This window comes from Oryctolagus cuniculus, chromosome 2, assembly GCF_964237555.1.
Source record: "Oryctolagus cuniculus chromosome 2, mOryCun1.1, whole genome shotgun sequence".
NCBI lineage: Eukaryota > Metazoa > Chordata > Mammalia > Lagomorpha > Leporidae > Oryctolagus > Oryctolagus cuniculus.
The window spans coordinates 97,991,289-98,013,625 of record NC_091433.1 but is presented as its reverse complement, the minus strand read 5'-3'; the positions used below and the strand labels follow the sequence as shown (position 1 = coordinate 98,013,625).

At 39.2% G+C, this 22,337-nt stretch overlaps 1 protein-coding gene and 1 long non-coding RNA gene across 4 annotated transcripts in view; one reads left to right on the top strand and one right to left on the bottom strand.

The window, feature by feature from the left end:
* LOC127488438 (uncharacterized) overlaps window positions 1-11,620 on the bottom strand; it is a 145,117-nt gene extending 133,497 nt beyond the window's left edge. The window contains exon 1 of one of the 2 annotated variants that reach the window (XR_007916140.2): window positions 11,319-11,620. This is a non-coding gene — a long non-coding RNA (uncharacterized lncRNA). The remainder of the gene's footprint in view (window positions 1-11,318) is intronic. The other variant, XR_007916141.2, reaches the window with a different exon arrangement.
* LOC127488448 (ESX-1 secretion-associated protein EspK-like) overlaps window positions 11,446-22,337 on the top strand; it is a 131,621-nt gene continuing 120,729 nt past the window's right edge. For both annotated transcript variants that reach the window (XR_011386415.1, XM_051837814.2), the window contains exon 1: window positions 11,446-11,754. The gene's annotated coding sequence lies outside the window, so the exon portion shown is untranslated. The remainder of the gene's footprint in view (window positions 11,755-22,337) is intronic.

Sequence of the window (22,337 nt, the reverse complement as noted above, 5' to 3'; positions counted from 1 at the left end):
GCAGATGGAAGACCTCTCTCTCTCTGCCTCTGCCTCTCTGTAACTCTTTCAAATAAATAAATCTTAAAAAAAAAAAATCAAGGAAGTGGCACCGAACTATGACTAGTAACATTCTTCATCACTACTGACTTGAAATTTTAAAAATCTTTGTTAAGAATGTCCTCGAAGGGGCTGGTATTGTGGTGTAGCAGTAAAAGCAGCTGCCTGGGGCCGGCACTGTGGAAGAATGCATCTGTCCCTCTGTAACTCTTTTAAATAAATAAGTTTTTTAAAAAAACTATGCAAGGGGATATGAGTAGAATAGTAGCAAACTGTAATATGATAAATATTACTAGACATAATCCATATAAGGAAAAGTTCTTTGGAATCTGATAGTTTCTGAGAATGTAAAGGGATGCCAAGTGAAAAAAGCTTGACAATCCCTGCTCTAAATCTTCTAGTATACAGGAAATATGTAGGAGTACAGGAAGGTGGTAACTTCATAGGGACTGGTGCTTTTATTATTTTCACCTAATTTGAAAGGCAAAGTGGGAGATAGAGAGATCTCATCTGCTGGTTCATCCCCCAAATGCCCTCGCTCAGCATTATGCTAGGCCAAAGCCAGGAAGGGGCTTGTATCTCAATCCAGGTTTCCCACATGGGTGTCAGGGACCAAAGCAGATGAGCCACACCTGCCGCCTCCCCGGGTGACACTGGCAACAGGCTAGAATCAGGAGTTGAGGCAGGACTCAAACTGAGACACTGAAACAGGACGTAGGCATCCCACGTGACGTAATATGCCCCACACCAAACACCCACTCCCTTTGTAGGCATTTGATGAGTAAAATCCAGAATGTGAGAAACTTTATAAGACAAAATAACTCTGTTTTCCCCAAAAGTTGAATTGCAAGAATGAAGAAAAAAAGGACCTGACAGATAAGAAATGTAAGATTTGTTGTGAGCTTGCTTCCACCCTTCACCTGCCAGCTTTCAGAACCAACTCTATAATGGTATGGCTGGAATATGGTTCATCTTCAATACTCACATTGGAACTTGGTCCCCAGTGTAAGTGAGAAGTGGTGGGATGATTAGGAAACCAAGCAGGATTAAAGCAGTTCTCTTGCTATAGCGGATTAATTATCACAAGAGTGGGTTGTTGTAGTAGGCTTGGCCCCTTGCTTTCTCTTCTACACACACCCACTTGCCCTTCTAACTCTAGCCAGCAGGAGGCCCCCTCCACTGCAGCTGCCCAGTCTTGGACGCTGCCTCCAGAACCATGGGCCAAAATGAACCTCCTTCTTTTCTCCAAGGCAACCTATGAGTTTCTAAAATGTCTAAATCAAAAAACCCAATCAATCTTCAGTAACAGTAAGAGCTCTTAAATTCTTATATATTCAATCAATTGTAATTTTGGCTTTTGACATTCATATTATCTGACCTTTGCCAAATACCCCATGGTCACCCCACAGTGACTCTTTTTGACACAATTTGTGAACCTTTCTTGTTTTCTGATATATGAAAGATGTTCTTAAAAAATTTTTTAAATATATTTACTCATTTGAAAGGCACAGTTAGCGAGAGAGAAGGAGAGACAGAGAGATCTTCCATCTGCTAGTTCACTCCCCAGATGGCCATATCAGCCAGGGCTAGACCAGGCAGAAGCCAGGAGCTTCTGGTCTCCCACATGGGTACAGGGGCCCAAGGACTTGGCCCATCTTCTGCTGCTTTCCCAAGACTATTAGCAGAAAGTTAGATCAGAAGTAGAGCAGCAAGGACTTGAACCAGTGTCCATAAACGATGCTGGCACTGCAGATAGTAGTTTAACCTACTACATCCCAATGCAGCCCCCTCCCAGTGAAATCAGGAACAAAGAGAAAATAAATATACACTCTCATCATTTCTGTTCAGTGTTGCACCTGCAACTCTAGCCAGTTTGGCAACAAAAACAAATACAAGATTGAAAATCAAGAAGTAAAACTGTCTTTATTTACAAATATTAATATTATATATAGAAAATCCTAAGAAATTCTGTGAAAAAAACTGCTAAAATAGACATATTCTGCAAGGTAGCGGGATACAAAAGCAATATGCAAAATCAGTTGTATTTTTATAAACTAGCATCAATCTGAAAATGAAATTAAGAAAACAATTCCATTCTCAATAGCATCAAGAATAAAAAAAACCTTAGAAATAAATTTAACAAAAAAGTAGAGCTTGTACACTAAAATCTGTAAAATACTATTCAAAGATTTAAATAAATGGAAAGACATCCCATGATCAGAGATTGGAAGACTTAATGTCATTATCATAACATTCCCCAAATTGGTCTACAAATTCAACACAATCACCATCAAAATCTCAGCTAATTTTTTTGACAAGCTAATCCTAAAATTCTTATGGAAATGCAATATACCCAGAACAACCAATCTTTGAAAAAAAAATTCATCCTATTTCCAATTAAAATTTAATACTACCAAATCCTTACTTACTCAATTTTATATCTATTTTACACTAAAAATCTTGGTTCCTATCACTGACATAAAATACATGTGTTTTATCTTATAAATAGTGGCAAAATACCAAAACCAATATAATGAATAACAAAATGACTTCATGTGATTTGTTTTTAAGATTTCTTTCCTGCTTCTCCTTTTTTGATATACAGACCATTAGGATGTACAATCAAAATATGATGACTTAGGGGTGGGAACTTTGCCTTGTAGTTGTCAGTTACGATGCCTGCATTCCCTGTGAGAGGGCCTGGTTTCAGCTCCCAGTTCCAGCTTCCTACCACTGCAGAGCCTGGAAGACAGCAGGCAGTGGCTCTCATAGTTGGGTCCCTGTCTGGAAGATCCAGATTGAGTTCTCAACTCCTGGCTCAGGCTCAGCCCAGTACTGGCCACTGCAGGCACTGCAGAGTAAGCCAGTAGAGGGGTCTCTAAATCTCTCTGCCTTTCTCTGAATAAAAAATGAATTTTAAAAAATTTTTATAAAACATGATTTAAAGATATTGAAAACTGATTTCTCCGTGGTTGTCCCATGAACGCAGGTTCATTTATTTTTAATGTTTAAGTATTGCTTTGCTTTTTCCTTAAAAAAAAAAAAATCAGTTTATTTGTTTGAAAGAGAGAGAGGGAGCTCTTCCATCCCTAATGGCCACAACAGCCCAGGCTGAACCAGACTGAAGCTAGGAGACATGAACCCCATCCGGCCTCCCGCAGTGGTGTGGCCGGGGCTCAGTTACTTCAGTCATCATCTGCTGGTTCCCAGGTGTGGGGAGCAACTGAGACTAGACTAAATTACTGGAACTAGGACTAATTCTATGCATCTGCTCTCCCACAATATGGCGCTGGGGAGGAGTAAACTTCTACGCAGCTGCCTCTCGCCAATTTGACTGATGAGCTGCAGGAGCTGATCCTGCTCCTGATTGGAGGAGAGCAGCATGCTCGGCCTGTGGGTAGCAGAGTTGGGATTGGTGGAAGAGGACTATGAAGGAGGAGAGAGACAACATACACCAGGAACATCTGAAGGAACACCTGAGCAGCCCCCGAGAGAGCCGGCTGGCGGTGTGCCGCTCCTCCGCGGAAGCGGGGAAAGTGGCAGGGGGAGCCGCCCCTCCACGGAGGTGGAGGGGTAGGCAGCCAACCCGGGAAGGACCAGCAGCAAACCCAGGAAGGGCCGAGCAGACAAAAGAACAGCGCAGGGTCTAGTGTCGTTCCTCCGCGAATGGGGGAGTGACACCCAGGCACACTAGAAGGGAGCTGGACCAGAAGCGGAGCAGCCAGAACTTGAATCAGCACTCCGGCACAGATGGGGGCGGCTTAACCCACTCCACCAAAACACACCCATTTTTCCCTTTTGATCTTTTTTTTCAATTATATAAAATGCAATTCTAAATTATAAACAAGGAACACGGGTAATTCTTAACTTCTATTCCTAACCTCTCTATCCAGTTAGTACTTCCCCCCAAAAGTAAACAAACATTACTTTTGGAAGTTTCTTTCCATTGCTTTTTGAAAGCATAAGGAAATATAGGCACACACATAATTTCCTTCATTCCCTACATTACCAGTAGTACCACAGCACCCTGTCCACACCTTGCTCTTTCATGTACGAGTATATCCTGGAGATTACTCCAGGGGAGCATACAGATCCTTCTCCATGTTTTTATAGCTGTAGTAATAGTAATCCATTTTGCAGGTACACCATAGTTTATGCGACCAGGCCCCTCTGATGAGCATTTGAATTGCTTTTAGTTTTGCCATTATAAATACTGCTGTAATAAGTAAACTTCTGTGTGCTTTTATATTTTTTGCCAATGATTTCTCAGGATAGAATCCTAGAAGTGGGACTGCTGATCAAAGGGTAAATACACACATCATTTTGCTATATTGCTCCCTTCTCCATAGGGGTTGTATCATTTGTACCTTTTCACTAATTTGTCTCTTCCATTCTTGTCCACCTACAATTCATTCTCCCTATCTTATAAAAGGAGTCATATGATCCTGTTTAATCCTTCAGTGGCTTCCTATTGCATTTAGAATAAAATCCAATCTCTTCATAGTACCTGTGAAAACTTAAATGACTACTGCCTCTGTAGCAAGTTAAAATTAGATTTGGGCAACAGAGACCCAAAATAATAATAGCTTAAACTAGAGAGTTTACCTCTCAGACAAATCAGTCTGGAGGCCATCCAAGGCTTGCGCTGGCATTCAGCTTTAAGTCCTCAGGGCACACACTCATCTCAGCCATGCTCTGTGACCCCTAGGACCTGACCCTCACCCATGTGACCTAAGAGAGTAGCTAGAGTACCAACCATTACATCAATGTTTCAGGCAGCAAACTGGGAAGAGAGAATAGAAGGCACAGGGCATCCATGCCTAGAAGCTCTCTGTGAACTTTCATGTTTATCCCAAGGGTCAGAACGTATTCATAGGACTATACCTACCCATAAGAAAGGCTGGAAAATATCATCCCTATTCTGGACAGCTAGGTGCCCCCTGGCCAAAAACTGGGAGATAACAATGCAAGGGGAGAAGTCTCTGCTGCACAACCTCCCAATGTCATCTGTATTAGTCTACGCACTCTCATTCACCATACTCCAACCACGGACTTCCTTGGTTCTGCAAATAAGCCAAATTCTTACCTATCTCAAGGCCTTTGTTCCTGGACCCCCATTGTGGCATAGCAGGTAAAGCCATCATCTGCAATGTCAGCATCCCATATGGGTGCCAGTTTGTGTCCCAGCTATTCCTTTTCCAATCCAGCTCCCTGCTCATGGCCCAGTAAAAGCAACAGAGGATGTTCCAAGTGCCCCCTGCCCTCATGTGAGACCCTAATGAGGTTCCTGGCTCCTGGCTTCAGGCTAGCCCAGCCCTGGCTGGTGCAGCCATCTGGAGAGTGAATCAGCAGATAAAAAAAAAAGACACAAGAAAAAGAAAATCAAAGACAATGACACTTACCATAACAGTCTTCAACTACTTTAGTTTTCCCAATTAAAGGGAAATTTACAGTCCCACAAACATCCATAAAATATACACGATATATTACCTGGAAGTGGTGGATGATTACCCCATCCTAAGGTGTCTCTGAGTACTTGAAAGTTGCCAAGACAACTTACAGAACTTTGAAGAAGCTGATGACCTCACAATGTAAACCCTAGCAAGATGGCCTCCATTTCACCAGGAAAATACTGACTTAAACTAGGATATTAAAGATATATGCAGATGGAATGCAGAAAGTCAAGGATCAAAAGAATTCTAAAGTGCTGCAAATATTATGAAGTGAAAAGCAATATGCTGGCATTTTTGTGACAAGGAATGAGTATTTTGTTTGAAACAATGCTAATGTGACAGGAGAAAAGAGAAATTACCTAAAAATATAACATTCAAATTACATTAAATCTGTATTTGTGGTAGTTATATATTCAGAGACAGCAACAAAACAAAAAGATTTTAGGTGTTTTAAAATAAAAATATGGTAATTATCATGAGAAGCAATGATTATTTTGTGGAGCATCTGATTTAAAATGAAAAAAAGATTACATTTTTCTGTCCTCCCAGAATTTCACTTTTATAGTAATTATTATTCATTTTATTTTATTTTACAAAATATCAGTTTACCATGGGATGGGAAAATCTTGGTCCTTTCCTACAGATGGTTTGAAAAGCCCTGCTCAAGCAACAAGCTAGAATGCATCATTAAAAATGTATTGACATTATACAGAGTACAAATATTTAATTAATTGAATAATAAACTCCTTCTTAAGAGTAGGCTTTTTTTTATTTTTTGACAGGCAGAGTGGACAGTGAGAGAGAGACAGACAGAGAGAGAGGTTTTCCTTTTCTGTTGGTTCACCTCTCAATGGCCACTGTAGCCAGTGCACCACGCTGATCCGAAGCTGGGTGCCAGGTGCTTCTCCTGGTCTCCCACGTGGGTGCAGGGACCAAGCACTTGGGCCATCAAGAGTAGGCTTTCTAATTATACCCATAAGCTTTCAGTTTTTTAAGATTTATTTATTTACATGAAAGTCGAGTTACACAGAGGAAAGAGAGAGAGAGAGGTCTTCCATCCACTAGTTCACTCCCCAATTGACTGCAACTTCTGGATTCGTTCCCATCTAAAACCAGGAGCCAGGAGCTTCTTCCAGGTCTTCTACACAGGTGCAGGGGCCCAAGGACTTGGGCCATCTTCTACTGCTTTCCCAGGCCATAGCAGAGAGCTGGATCAGAAGTGGAGCAGCTGGTTCTTGAACCAGTGCCCATATGGGATGCCAACACTTCAGGCCAGAGCGTTAACCTGCTGTGCCACAGCACCAGCCTCCCCCATAAGCTTTCTAATTATACTCACATTCCGTTTCTCAGGATGCAAGTAGATATGCATATTACTAATTTGACTTTATATTTTCTTGTCTGTATTTGCTTACTGTATCAGTCTGGGTTCTTATAGAGGAATTTGCATATATATACACATATACATATATATACATATATATATATAATCTCCTTTATTTAGATGATGGTAGATGTTAATCACATCTACAATATGTCTACCCAGCAACATCAATAACAGTGTTTGGCCAAACAGCACAACAGCCCAACTCATTTGACTGAGTTAATATTTACAATAGGATCCTTATCAATCCTGAATTCAAAACATCTCCTTAAAACAAATGTATATCCCAGATAAATAACTGTCCTACTTCCATGTCAAATAACACAAAAATACTTAGAACCAAAAATGCACAATCTCCCTAGAAGAGAATGCACATTCCTTGCATAAACAGTCACCCTTCTTGATATCTTGTAGCTAAATTTTTTAGGATTTAAAGTTAAAAAGTCTGAGGCAAACTGTAATATGATAACATAATAAAAGAGAGCAGTATTTGAAGCACAGAAATATTTACATAAACATTCATAACAATAATGAAGAAATATTCAAAGAACACCACCCTAGGATCCAGCTCCCACTACCATGGCTGGAAGCCAGATGACCCTATGGCCCAACCACTGGTGTCAGCTTCACCCCCATCCTAATGGGATTTGCCGCTCAATACTTCCCTGCCCACCCCCAAGTAAGGTTTTAAGTGGTTGAATATGCATTGTCACACTTAATTTTCACAACAACCATAAGAGTCTGTTTTCATCTACATTTTATATATGTGGACTTCAGGCTTAAAGACATTGCAATGGTGGCCAATGTCATACAACTCAAAGCCTAGAACTCTCACAGCCTGGATTCAGTCAGTCCATTTGTTCGCATAGCTCACACACATCATCATCCACTCTTTCCTTAAATGCAGACATCAACACAGGATTGCTCATTTCCTTGTGTTGTTATGGCATCACATTCTGAAATATTTATTTGTCTGGTAGGTGAAGCAGGGAACAATGACAAAACAGAATATTTCTTTTTTTTTTTTTTTTTTTTGACAGGCAGAGTGGACAGTGAGAGAGAGAGACAGAGAGAAAGGTCTTCCTTTGCCGTTGGTTCACCCTCCAATGGCCGCCGCGGCTGGCGCGCTGCAGCCGGTGCACCATGCTGATCCGATGGCAGGAGCCAGGTACTTATCCTGGTCTCCCATGGGGTGCAGGGCCCAAGGACTTGGGCCATTCAACTTTGCACACTGTTTCAACCAAAACTAACTGCTTCTGAGCAATAAAATCTTGGTTAAAATATAAAGTCCTGGGTCCCTGACCCAGGAAACACTGGGGGAAGGGAAAGTATTTCTGTTCTCATGGTCACTACCCAGTGGACATGCAAATCCTATGCTCAATCTGATACCAATTGTTTTTATTAAGTTATTTAAACATATGATACCTACTATTTTACACAAACAAAAGTCCACATACAAACATACCCTAAATATAAAATTGTCACTACAGAAAAAATGACCACTCTCAGAGCTAAACCTTTAAGGACAAAATGAACAGATTTTGGTTTAATACAAGTTTATGATGAAGGTAAAAAAGACTGCACAGAGGCATAAGGAAAGTTAGCCAACTTTGGACAACAGTTAACCCTCTGCCCTCTGTAGCTTTCCTTTCCTTTACCTTTTAGTCACTGTGAACTGCCAGCCATGAATACCTCACACAGTTGTCATGGATTAGAGATGTGTAAGTCCTCAGAAAACCATAAGGCATTGTATAAGCATTTATCAAATAGTGCTCTAGTCAATACTGAGATCTCAAAGACTGTGATAGGTGTCCTGCAGGGGAAATAATAGGTTCCACATGCTGGCCCTTATCTGAGCTTTACAAGCTTCACTATGTATTAAAGGTGTTCAGGACTTTGTAAACTGATGATTCTGAGCCCCTTTTTTTTTTAATGAATATTACCTCATATTATTTTGGTGCGTTTAGTATTCTCCAGAATATGACTTTGGGAAAAATGAACTATGCAAATAAACACTACTACTGAACCCAGGCTACCTGAAAGTGACATAAGCCTAGCCACCAATGGTCTTCTTGTCTCACATATTATCACTGTCTCTACCGCATGAAGGGACAGGATTAGTACTATACCTTCTACCTCACTATGTGTACCAATTAATAATTAAATAATTAATAATAATTAAAACTGGACTGTGACAGTTTCTGCCTGGATCCTGCCCAGTTAGAGGCACATCTCTGGGGATGCTGGGACCAGCAAGTAACACCACAGTTACCAAGTGGCTATACACTATTGACCACATCTGAAGCAGAGGCAAATTGGACATCTACATGCCAAAAACTGAAATATAATATCTTTATATTATGTCAGGCATGAAAGTCAACTCAAAATGAATTGAAGGCTTACATGAAAGGTCTGAGAATATAAACCCCTTACAAATGGAAGAAGATTCATTGATATTAGTCTCACAATGATTGTTTAGATATGACACTAAAAGCACAAGTGAAAAAGCAAAGGCTGCAAGAAATCTAAGAAATATTCTTCATACGCTAGGAAAAACAGAACAGATAAAGCAAGGAATGGAAGAAAGTATTGGAAAGCCTGAGTTTGAACACAGACAATTCAAAAGCAAATATTGTAATAAAAATCACACAAAGGATTGATCAGTTTTCAATTGAATATACAAAAGTAGCCAACAGGTAACTGAGAGGGGGCTCAAAAACTGCTAACGAAGACTACAATGCTAATCAAGACCACAATGGTTACCATCTCATATATGTTAAAATGATTATTATCCAAAAATAAAAAGATAACATTGGACCAGGGATGAAAAAAAGGAATATAAAAATTGTTGGATAGAAAGTAAATTGATACATCCAATATAGAAAACACTGTGTAGGTCTTCAATCAAAATTAAACATAGAACATATGACAAAGCAATCCCACTATTGCCTATGTATACAAAGGAGATAAAATCAGTACCTCAAAGAGACACATATCTCCACATTAATGGCAGCATTATTTACAAGAAAAATATATGGAAACAACCCCATTGTCAACAGATGAGTAAAGAAAATGTGATACACACACACACACACACACAGGAATTACAGTCAACCTTAAAAAGGAAATTCTTCCATTTTGTCAGAACAAGGATCCAAAAATATGAATGTGGACATTAGGCTATTTGAAATAATGCACAGAAAAATAAATGCCACACAATGTCACTCATATGTGTCATCTAAGAAAGTCACACTTAATCACAAAACAGAATGGTGGTTATCATGGGCTGAAAGTGAGGACATGGGAAAATGTTAGCAGAACACACATTTGAAGCTATGAGATAAATTAACACCTCAAGACCTTAATATTCAACACAGTAACTAGATGATTATATCACAGATTCACAACTTGCTAATATCTTACATATGCTTTAATAACATAGGGGTGTAAGGTGATCGATATGTTAGATTGTCCTAATCATTTCATAATATATATGCACAAAAGGATTCCAGAAAGCTTATGAAAAACGTAATCAAACGATAATGTGAATTGTCCATAATTTTTAAGGTCCCCTCATATAGCAAAACATACCTTGAATTCGCACAAATTGTGTCAATCATACTCTGACAATCTTGAAAAAACAAAACAAGCAAAAAAACCTCCAATATTAAAATAAAAATTCAAAATAACTTGGTAAACTAGACATATATTCAGGATTAGGAAGGCTTTCATGGAACAGAAATCATTTTTAAATACACACAAATTTGAGTAGCCAAATTTTCTATTTTGAAAGTGCAAATATAGATGGCATCTGTTAGGAGGAAGTGTAAGGGCTAAGATGACACCCAAGTACCGAATTACAGGGGCCTCCTGCCCCTCTAAAACCTGGGTAAAAACTCTGAGCCAAATAAAACTTCGGTTTCTACCTTACTCAATCTATGTTACTGTGTTACTGCAAACAGAAAACAGAGTGAGACATCCCAGAAACAGCTACGTGAAGAAGTCAGTGCCCTGGAAGAGACCCTGCGGCCCACATATTTAGAAATCTAGGGGGACCAAGTGCCCGCGGGGAAGGGAGGAGGAATCCACAGCGCCTGTCCCGCGGGGAAGGGAGGAGGAACCCACAGCGCCTATGCATGAACCGCACACACAGTGCCCGCGTTCTCCCTAGTGAACACCCCGTCCCCGCTGCACAATCGGGGAGACGCGGAGCTGCCGCCACACAGCTGCCCGCTATGGCTCCGGGGCCAAGAAGTCTCTGAGGGCAGAGAAGCGGCAAGACCTCGGGGGTCCTGGGTGCCGGCAGAGCCCCCACCCCACGGGTCTGGGGGACCGAGGGAAGGCCTGTGCCAGCGCCAACATGGAGTCCACGGTGGCAGGGCCCGAGTCCTCCCGCCCTGCGGCTCCGTGTTCCCCTTTCGGGACCCCCAGGCCCACACACTCACCGTGTCGCGGTGTCCGGCTCCCCAGGTGCCCAGCGTCCCCGGGGAGCGAAGGTGGAGAGAGGCAGAGCCCGACTTCACTTGGCCGACTCACGGCAGCTGAGCTGCCTCCCCAGACCTCACTCGCGGGAACGCTAAGACGACTGTGACGTCAAGGCCCCGAGTGCTGACGCAGCGTGGACGGCACCGTGCCTGATTGGGCAGTTTGCCGGCCTGGCATGCACGCAACGTCACAGAGGACAGAGCCAATCAGCATCCCCCACAGCAGGACCCCTGACTTCAGGTTGTCTTGGATGGGAACAGGAGGGTCAGGCCTGGGTTCAGGTCTGAAGTGGCCGCACCTGGGCGCGCACCTCTGAGCTCCTGCCACCCGTGGCCTCGCCCTGGGTCCCCGTCCTTCTCCCTGGGGATCCTGCCTGGCGCTGGCCGACCCGCTTCAGTGAGTACACCTGCTCATAGTGCTACTTATAATGCATTGTCTTAAAAACTTGAGAAACACAGTGAGAAACATCGCTAATTCCTAAATCTGTATATATGAAATACATGGAATTTGGTTACCTTAAATATAATAAAAAATGTATAAAGAAAGGGAGATCATTTTATCTTGAGAAACCATGAATGAAAAGCTAGGAGGAGCAGGTGTGTGTGTGTGTGTGTGTGTGTGTGCATGTACACATATGTAAGTCCTAGGAGATCTATGCCTTCTTTTCAAGCTTTAGGTCCTCCCTCTTAATCAGATTTGAGTGTCACTTCCAAAAGTTCTGCACATATATTTCTTCACCCCCATCCTATTTAAAAAGTTAAGTCAGGCTTATCAAGAAAGAAGAATGGTAAATCAGTGACAGTGTTGGCCTGAGCCAGCTATGCTAGTAATGGGGCAGGTCTACCATGATTCCATGGCCCTCACTAGTCCTTTATTTTCCAAAATAGAAAGGATTTCAAGTTAAATTACTCCGGATGCTGGAAGAAATAACGTCCTATAATTTCAAAGGTCTGGGTCAGATGTCTATGTCTGTTCTTCTACCACCAGGCAGGTGCTTCCAGTAGAAACAGATGTGAGGTGTAATTATAAATTTTCTAGTAGTCATATTAAAAAAGAAAAAATAAGGAGGTAAAGTTACTCTAATGCCATTTTCTTCAGCCAAATAAAATATAAAAATGTATTTCAACTTATTATAAAAATTATTTGCGAGGAATTTTAAATTATTATTTCCACTCTGTTGTGAGCCTCACATTGACAGCACTTCTTGGTTAATGTTAGCTGCATTTTAGGCACTGGGTAGCAATAAGTGCACTCAACATTGCAACTCTAAATCATCCAAGACAGTTTTGTCAGAGGAAATCCACGTGTTTATTTTTTTCTTTTATGATTTTGTAAGGACATTTATATAAGATACATACTTATCATTCTTATTGTTTCAAAACATTTTTATAAGGCAGTGTTCTCATTTTGTGTATATCATTTGCTTCTAGTGTGAGTACACTCTTTCATAAGTGGTGTTCAATCTGTAACACTCCAGATACCTTTACCTTTTCATGTATGACCCTTACAAGGACTCTCAGAGAACTATAGCAAGGAGTCATATCTATATCTATATCTGTACATATATTTATATATATCTATATATATATCTTGCTGAGTGAATCTCTACTATAATCTGCTATAATGTAAATAAATCTTTTTATATAAATGTATATATGTACTTCTTAGTACTACCAAGGACAGATGAAATGTTATTTTCATTAAGCAGTGAAAGAGTTATTTTATATGCTATTTGGTTTGGAATTTCAAGGTAGATGTGTACAGAGGCAGCATAAAAGTGTTCCCAGATAAGAAGAGTGGAATTGAGCAAGCATAATGTCATAAATGGAAAATACAGAACAAAATATATGAAGTTTATTAAGAGAAATTAAACGTAAACTTAAATCCCTACAAGAATGCCCAGTTGCTAGTGAATTTGAGCTCTATTTTATAAATTGAGGAATTCTCTCAGTAGTTTAAGCAAGGCAGAAGGAGAGTTATAGCTGTTTGTTGAAGAATTAAATTTATACCACTATAAATCAAATAAGGAGGTTTAAGAGTTCTGAGAAGACTGCATGCCTTATAGATTAGGCACACTGTCCAAAGTGTAATAAGTAATTTTGCAGTTGATACAATGAAGAAAAACCAGAAAAATAAGAACAGAGACCTGCATTCTCTGGGGTAAACCAGGTTATACTAAATAAAAGATTCAAATGTGTGATAGCTCAATGTAGGAAGTTTGTTTCTCACCCATATAAAATGGACCAAGAATATTCTAGGGGGTTAGGTGGTGTATTGGGGCCATTTAAAAATATTCAGTCTTCTGTAGTAATGCCTTTCCAGTAGGCTCCCAAAATCATCCCAGAGGCTCTTCTCCAGTCAGCCAGTACTGAAGAAATCATGTATAACTATTTAATGCCTCAAAGCTGGAACTTTGCTAATATTCCTTGATTAGAATTTTGTCTAACAATATAACAATTATAAGGGAACCTGGGAAATAGGATCTAACTGTGTCTCAGAAGAAGAAAAAATATTTTGACAAATGTTTAAAAGTCTTGGCCACAAAGGTCATGGAGAGAAACTTGAGTAATTCCAACTCTTTGGATAAGGAGAAAGGAGGAAAACCATCATAATAAAACTATAATGAACACTGACTAACTTCTCATCTCATGCAAAGAATTGTGCTTTTTGCATTTCACATTTAAATATCATTGTCATTTTTGAGGGAGGTAAACCTATTTTTATAATTTTTATTTATGATTTTTGAGCATATGAGAGAGGCCCTAATATGAATGTATTTTAAGACATAGATTCTAAGGCTCATTATTAACATGCAAGAAACATGAAGAAAAGCAATATTTATCATTCATTTATCTACTTCATCTACTATTTATCTACTTCATCTACTATTCATTTATCTACTTCATGCTTCTCTAGTACCACTTGGGTTAGGTGCATTCATGTAGACTTCAGGACGCACAAGACTACCCTCACTTCTAGCATCAACTACAAGTTTAGGAATATCCAGGATTACACTCAGGTTCAATAATATACCAGCAAGACTCATAGAACTTACTGAAAGTTGTTGTACTCACATTTGTGGTCTATCACACTCCTCTCCCAGTGGAGTGGTAGAGGGCAAACTAATTTCCCCAGAAATCATATGTGGCCATTCACATGGTATGCTGCCAACCAGGGAAGCTCATCTGTGCCTCAGTGTCCAGGGTTTTATCTGGGGGCAGGTCATATCACAGAGCTGACTGCCTACATGGTTGCTCTTAGCCTCTCACTATTCTGGAGATAAAGCTGATATCCTGTAGCCCAAGGCTATCAAGTAAAGAAAATATTGTTATCATGCAGGAAATTCCAAGTACCTAGAAAGTGCTTTCTTGGAGCTCAAGGCAATGGCTGGACCTCTCCATAGGTTATTTTACTTCTTTACTTGGTTTTTTTGAACATCAGACAAGGCAGGCGTGCCAGACATGCGTGTGTTGGGGGGTAAATGTAGTCTAGCAAAAGGTTATGCTTCATCTTTTCCTTGCATGCATCTTTAAAGACTGCATTTCTTCCTAATTTTAAAAGACTACCACATATTTATTAGGCTCCCACATTTCTCAGGGTTTATTCCTTTGTACTTGTTGGACTAGGGGATATCGTGATGTTCAATCGTTCATTTATTTAGTGGTTTTTATTCTTCCATATTTTAGTTCCCCAAATTTGTTCATCATCTGCTATTTGCAAAGGAACTAAATTAGGTAGGTGCTGGACATTTGTTTATCTAATGGATATTAGGATCTAGTATAAAGGGAAAATAACCATGCCAATGTATGAATAACTGCCAACTTGGATAAATGATGAGAAGTGTATATGATATTGTGGGAGAAACCAGCAAATAAATTGATGTAGATTTCTGGCTTAGTGTGTACTTCTTAGAGAAAGTGACACTTGACTTGGTGATCAAATGTGAATAAAAATGAACCATTTAGAGATAGATTGGAGTTATATCGAGTTGGGGTAAGGACATAATAATAATATTCAGTGAACTATCTTTAATGTGGGGACATTTGAACAGGCCTGAATGAAGTTAGGATTGCACAATGTTGGTATCCAGTGGAAGTAAGGTTTAGGCAAAGGACTGGTAAGTACAGTGGAATTGGAGCAATAGCTTCCTTAGGCTGATTGAGAAGTGTCAAAGAGACCAGGTCAACTGTAAGGTAATTAATGAGTGTAACAGAAGATGAGGGAAAGGAGATGGGACATGACTTAGAAAAAGAACTTAGAGATACACTCAGTGACTAAATAAATAAGGATTTAAGATTCTCCCAATGGCCTGAAAGCCACTGAAGAATTTTGAGGAGAGTGACTTGACTATATCTACACTTTAATGTAATTACTTTGGTTACTATTTGGAAAATGGATCATAGGTTGTCAAGAATGTAGCAGGGGCACAAGTTGGGAGAATATGATGATATTAGAAGCCATACAGAATGGGGAAAGTAGAGGTGATGAGAACTAATTGAGTTTCATAAGCATTTTGAATCTGGAATAAATCCGATTAGGTGACACATAGGTATGATAAAGAGAATGGCTTGTCTGTGTGTCTAGAATTACTTCAATGTCTTTATGCATTAAGAAAGGAAAACCATTCGCTGAAAATTAAGAAAGAAGATTAGAGTAGGAGTAAATCTAGGGAGGAAATGCAGAGTTCAGTTTTAAGATGATTATTAGATATTCCAGGGCAAATGTTGAGAGAACAGATTTTATTACTTGCTTTTTAATGATATAATTTATTTGAGAAGGAAGCTTCCATCTACTGGTTCACTTCCCAAATGACTGCAAAGGCTCAGGTCAGGTCAGGCAAATCTAGAAGCTTAGATCTCAAAATGGCTCTAATGTGTGAATATAGTGACCCAAGCACTAGGGCCATTTTCTGCTTTTCCAGCACATTAGCAAGGATCTGGATCAGGAGTAAAGTATCTAAGGCTTGAACCAGTGCCCAGATTTTGGCCCTGAGAGGACATTTTTGTGACTCTGGTGTTCAAAGAATAGTTTCATATTGTATAAATAATTTATGGGCAATATGTAATGGATTCAAAAGACATGAGAACCAAATGCAATGCCCTAAGGACACAATGCAAATGGAGGTAAAGATCTGAGTATTCAGCTATGAAACATTCTAATACCTAGAGTTTGGTACAGAATGTCCTACAAAGCAAAGAGCTGCAGTTGAGGTTTAAGAAAGCAAGGAAATTATAGTGTTTCTGGGACCAGGGAAGAGAGTATTCCTAGAAGTGCTCATCATCTGTCGAAGCTGCTCATATACTCTGTGAGTAAGATCCCAGCGGAAAGAACAGGCCATCAAAGAAGGAGGTACCTTTCTCTGAAGGGAGGCGAGAACTTCCACTTTGAGTATGGCCATGTCTAAATAAGGTTGCAGTTTGTGAACTCAAAAGGCTTTCATAGCCTTGGCAGCTCATGACAAGAGCCTTGGGTGATTAGTGATGTCATAAATAAGAGTGTCAATTGTTAAGTCAACAACAGGAGTCACTGTGCACTTACTCCCCATGTAGGATCTCCGTCCTTAATGTGTTGTACTATGTGAATTAATGGTAAAACTACTACTAAAACAGTACTTTATACTTTGTGTTTCTGTGTGGATGCAAACTGTTGAAATCTTTACTTAGTAAATACTAAGTTGATCTTCTGTATATAAAGATAATTGAAAATGAATCTTGATGAAGAATGGGATGGGAGAGGGAGTGGGAGATGGGTTGCTTGCAGGTCAGAGGTAGGTTATGGGGGGAAAAGCTGCTATAATCCAAATGTTGTACTTCCAAAATTTGTATTTATTAAAAAATGTTTAAAGGAACTGCTCATATGGAAACTGAGATGGAGAACCTTTTGTTGAAATTAAGATGCTACTTTGGACACAAACATTCCATATCATTGTGCCTGGGTTTGGGTCCTCAGTCTGCTTCTAATTCTAGCTTCCTGCTGAGGTTCACATTGGGAGGCAGAAGATGATTGTTGAAATACTAGGGTCCCTGATAACCCACATGGGAGACATTGATAGCTTCAGCATGGTCTTTTATGGGCATTTGGGAAGGAAGATTCTCTCTCTCCCTCTCTCTCTCTCTCTCTCTCTCTCTCTCTGTGTATATATATATATATTTCAAATAATAATTTTAAAAAAGTGATGGAGACTGAGAATTTGCCATTTTATTTAGTCCTGTGTCATCACTGGTGATCTATTAAAAGTGGTTATAATAGAATGTGGAGGATGAAAATCTGACAGAATTAGGTTCAAGAAATAATGGAGTGGAAAGGAAGTAAAGTTCCTTATTCTGCTGAATTGTGATGGCACTATAAAGTCAACTTTGGGTTTTTCTTCTATTCACTTGAGTTTACCTTATACAGTTTTCTGTATGCCCACTGTCCATATGTGTACTTTGATGACTTTTTAATATTCCATTTCTGTATTGTACTATTTTTAAATTTTATTTAAATTATACAAGTTTCATATATTTCATATACACAGAATTTGGGAACATAGTGATATTTTCCACCCTACTCTTCCTCAGACTCAAACTCCAACACTTCTTCCTCCTCCCTCTCCTAGTCCCACTCTTAATTTTTTTAAAAAAACATTTTTATTTATTTGAAGGAAGAGTTACAAAGAGGCAGAGAGAGAGAAAAATGGAGAGGGAGAGAGGGAGAGAGAGAGGGAGAGAATGTTCCATCTGCTGGTTCACTCATCAAATGTCCACAACAGCTGGGGCAGGGCCGAATTGAAGCTAGAAACCTGGGGCTTCTGCTTGGTCTCCCACACAGGTTCAGGAGCCCAAGGATTTGGACCATCTTCCACTATTTTCCCAAGGCCATTGCAGAGAGCGGGTCAGAAGTGGAGCATCTGTATCTCGAACCAGCACCCATAGGGGATGCTGACACTGCAGACAGTGGCTTTATCAACTACTCCACAGCACAGCCCCCCCCACTATTGATATTTACAAAGCTTTATTTTCAATTACTTAATACTGATAAGGTTAACCATACATTAAGTAAAGAGTGCAACAAATAGTATGAAGGAAAAAACACTATTCCTAAACAGAAGAGACAGCGGCTGTATAATCATTGAATCTCAAAATGTATTACACTTTTTAAAAAAATTATTTATTTGAAAATCGGAGAGAGATTTCCAATATACTGTCCACTCCTTAACTGATCATGGTGGCTACACCAGGTCAGATTGAAATTGGGAGCTCAGAACTCAATCTATGTCTCCAGTGTGGGTGATGGGAACCCCAACAGGCCATCACCTGCTGCATCCCAGAGTGTGCATTAGCAAACAAATAGAATCTGAAGTGGAACCAAGACTTAAACCCTGGCACTCTGATATGGGATGAGGCATTCCAAGCAAGGATTTAACTGCTTACCAAATGCCCATCCTTGTCCTGGGGTTTGTAACTACTCTTGTCCATTAGACTTTTCCTGTTGTTTCCAGTTTATTGATTGTGAGATGGATGATAGATGTAAGGATTTTTTTTTCATTTTTTAAAAATTTTATTTGAGGAATACAAAATTCTTGAATTTCATATATTCAAATTTATGAACATAGTGATTCTTCCCACCCTATCCTTCCTACCTGCTCTCTCACCTTCTTCTTCCTCCTTCTCCATTCCAATTCTACTTTTTACAAAGATCTATTTTCCATTAACTGTGTACTCATAAAATTAACCCTACACAAAGAATTCAGAAAATAATTTGAAGAAAATAACTGTTCAAAAGTCAAGGTAAGGACTGTTTGAAATTGTTGCATCTCAAAGTGTGAATTTCACTCCTACAGATAGTTTTTTTTTTGGTACTCTATTAATTCCTACAGATCAGGGAGAACATATTGGGATTGGCTTATTTCACAAAGTAAAATATTTTCCAGCTGCTTCCATTTTTTGTAAATGACAGGATTTCTTTTTTAACTACTGTGTAGTGATCAGTAGGGTTTATATCCCATAATGTCTTTATTTAGTCTTCAACTTATGGACATCTGGATTGATTCCATATATTAGCTATTGTGAATTGTGTTGCAGTGAATATGGAGATACAGATAACTGGGTAAATTCTCAAGAGTGGGATGGCTGAGTCAAACGGTAGGTCTATATCCAAACTTCTGAGTTATCTCCATAGAGTTTTCCACAGTGACTGCACCAGTTTACATCCCCACCAACAGTGGATTAGGGTACTTGTTTCCTCACATCCCTACCAGCATTTGTTGTTTGTTGATTTTTGTATGAGAATCATTTTAACTGGGGTTAGGAGAAACCTCTTTTGGATTTGATTTGCATTTCCCTAATGACTAGTGATCATGAGTATTTTTTCAAGGGTCTGTTGACCATTTGAATTTCCTCTCTTGAAAAATGCCTGTTTAACTCATTGCCCATTTCTTAACTAGGTTGTTTGTTTTGTTGTTGAATTTCTTGAGCTCTTTATAGATTCTATTAATCCTTTATCAGTTTTACAGTTTGCAAATATTTTCTCTCATTCTGTTGGTTGCCTCACTGACTTTCTTACTGTTTCTTTTGCAGTGCAGAACCTTCTCAGTTTTATGTAATGCCATTTGTCAATTTTAGTTTTGCTTGTGCTCTGGGATATTTTCCAAGAAGTCTTTGCCTATGTAAATGTTTTATAGGATTCCCCCAATGTTCAGTTTGATGGTATCGGGTTATATATTAAGGGCTTTGATCACTTTGAGTGGACTTTTGTGTAAGGTGTTAGGTAGGGGACTTGTTTCATACTTCTGCATGTATAGATCCAGTTTTATTAGGAATAAGTTTCTAAAGTGTAGGTAGTTAGTCTAGTGTCCCAGATGATTGTTTAGATATCTGTATCATACACTGGAGGACCTGGATTTGATTCTTGGCTCCAACTCACGATTTCATAATCCTGCTAATGTAGACTCAGAGAGATAGTAGCTTGGCTCAATTAATTGGGTTCCCAAAACTCACAGGATACACATAGATTATGCTTTTTCTTCCAACTTCAATTCCATCCCAGCAATAGTCACTGACAGTATTTGGGAGTGAATCAGTCAATAGAGATCTGTTTTTTTTCCTTTATATCTGGCTTTAACCTCTCTTTCTCTCCACCTCTCTGGCTTTCTGCCCTTTATTATTTACTTAATTAAAAAAAGAAAAAGACCTATTAATGCAGTTTCTACCTCCATTAAAAGTATTCCTTTGGCTTCATTCCCAGATATGAAGCTAGTAGTTTATGTGCTCTAACATTTTATTTCAACATATTGCTTCTTTAAATTCTTCTGCTGAGTTTCTTTACTTTTTCATTATCCTCAATATCTATATTTGAGCCTATTCATGGTGTGCAAGGGTATTTTAAAAATTTCATGGAAAAACAAAATGAAATTTGTTTAATTTGGTGCAAAAATAATTTTATGCTTGTCACTTGCCAACTCCTAACTCTCTGGGTCTTTCCTGCTCCTGCCTGCTCCTGCTGGCTTTGCCTGACCTCCTGGCACTTAAATCTGGCCTACCTAGATTGATGACTGTTTTCTGGGTTTATCAATGGAAAACCTATAAACTTCACTTTCTAAAGCAGTGGGCAAAATTTTTGCTGTAGTTGGATTTCCCTAGTAGTTACTGCTGCTACTGTATGTTTAAATTCCTTCTCTCCTGGAAGATTGTACTCCATGGATGATATCTTAGTGCCTATTACCAATCCAGTGATAAGTAATGTTTGTCAAATGTATTAAAGAAAAATAAAATGAAAGGCAACTTTATGTAAATGGCTACCAGTAAAAATTGGATAATTTTCCAATAGTAGATTATTTTAGGCTGTGTGTAAAATTTCTTCAAGTTACCTTGGGAATAAGTGCCTTTCTGTTGTAACTATTGCTTCATTGAACACTATCTGTAAACTTTATGGTCCAAAACTGCAATTATTTTCCTCTTTCCTCCATTATCACACAAGACTGTGAGGTAAAGCCCATTGTCCCCTTGTCTTCCTTGAAAAATAATTGAATATGCCTCACCACAGTGAATCTGAAGAAACACATGTATTTTATAAGATGAATAAAGCTTAGTAGATTTTCCTAGAAATGTCATTTGGTGTATACATCTGCTTCACTGTGCAAAACCATGGATGTAGGATTCAGAAGGCAACCATTTGGACACATCTGTACTGAGTGGTTCTCATGGAAGATGGACTTCTGATTTGCCTGCCTATTCTCCTTATTGAATTTATCCCCTATATTTGTCTGGTCAGGTTGTAATAACAAAATATCACAGACTGGGTTGCTCTAGAGACATTTATCTCTTACAGTTTACAGGATATTTTAACGTTTACAGAATAAGTTTATTGAGTTCACAAGAACTCAATAAATAAGTCAGTTGGAATCATTTTGGGATTTGCTTACACAGGCCACACCTTATATAATGATGCCAAGGGAGGTTTTGTGTGTATTTCTGTTGACACTGAATGTGTAAGAGGGAACCTCTGCTTAATGAAGACAGCCTGTGCATGGAGGAAGGAGGTGCTGTGGGAGGGATAATCTATTTTGCAGGGGGTAGCTGTGATAGGCAATACCTGGGGTAAAGACACCTGTGCTGGGAATGGTGGTGGGCATGGGCTCACAAATAATCTCAGTCCTGGATATAAACTAACAGCAATCAGGTAAATTTGGAATCTTTCCTTTTTAACCTTTACTTTGTGATTGTATTTACAATAATCAGCTTATGTTCTATGAATAAGACATGGTTGTCAAGCAGTAAGTTACAAAGGAAATATCTAACCTAGGTCTGTAATTGTTTAAATTTCTCATAACTTTGTTCTAAATTCAATTGATTCAAATAACAGCATTTCAAATTTATGTGTATGTATTTTTTTTTAACAGGCAGAGTGGAAAGTGAGAGAGAGAGAGACAGAGAGAAAAGTCTTCCTTTGCCGTTGGTTCACCCTCCAATGGCCGCCGTGGCCAGCGCGCTGTGGCTGGC